Consider the following 718-nt stretch of genomic DNA (forward strand, 5'->3'; position numbering starts at 1 on the left):
GACCCAAGGAGGAACACACAAGGGCACATCATAATTATATTACCCAAGATTAAAGGTAAGGAGAGAACCTTAAAAGCAGGAAGACAAAATGAGAGAGTTACCTACAAAGGAGTTCCCATAAGATGTCAGCTGATTTCTCAAAAGAGACTTTAGAAGCCAGAACAGTCTGGAAAGAAGTAGTCCAAGTCATGAAAATCAGGGACCTACATCCAAGATTGCTCTATCCAGAAAAGCTTTCATTTAGAATGGAAAGGCAGAGCTTTGCACAGTGGCAGTATCATAGCCAATGAGGTTTATCCGAGGCACGATTATTGCTAATAGAATGGAAGGGCAGATAAAGTGCTTCTCAAGTAGTCAAGTTAAAGGAGTTCATCATCACCACGTCCTTATTATATGAAATGTTAAAGGGACTTGTGTAAGAAAAAGAAGATAAAAACATGTACAGTAAAATGATAGCAAACTCAAAGTTGCTAACAACCACACCTAAAACAAAAACAGAAACAAACTGAGCAAACAACTAGAACAGGAACAGAACCACAAAAATGGAGATCACATGGAGGGTTATCAACAGGGGAGTGGGAGGAGGAGAGAGTGGGGAGAAGGTACAGAGAATAAGTAGCATAGATAGTGTTGTATTCGAATGGCGAGAAACCAAATGTCCAGGCACTTAGAGCTCGTGATGTTATTTATGGGCCAAAAGCTTTACCTGCGCAGGGGC

The 718-nt window shown here is 40.7% G+C and overlaps 1 pseudogene; it reads left to right on the forward strand.

Annotated features, from left to right (window-relative positions):
- Window positions 1–257: 257 nt before the first annotated feature.
- LOC118998527 (uncharacterized) lies at window positions 258–421 on the forward strand (annotated as a pseudogene).
- Window positions 422–718: the final 297 nt, after the last annotated feature.

This window comes from Sturnira hondurensis, unplaced genomic scaffold (assembly GCF_014824575.4).
Source record: "Sturnira hondurensis isolate 20B ecotype Veracruz unplaced genomic scaffold, ASM1482457v3 Scaffold0014302, whole genome shotgun sequence".
Taxonomy (NCBI): Eukaryota; Metazoa; Chordata; class Mammalia; order Chiroptera; family Phyllostomidae; genus Sturnira; species Sturnira hondurensis.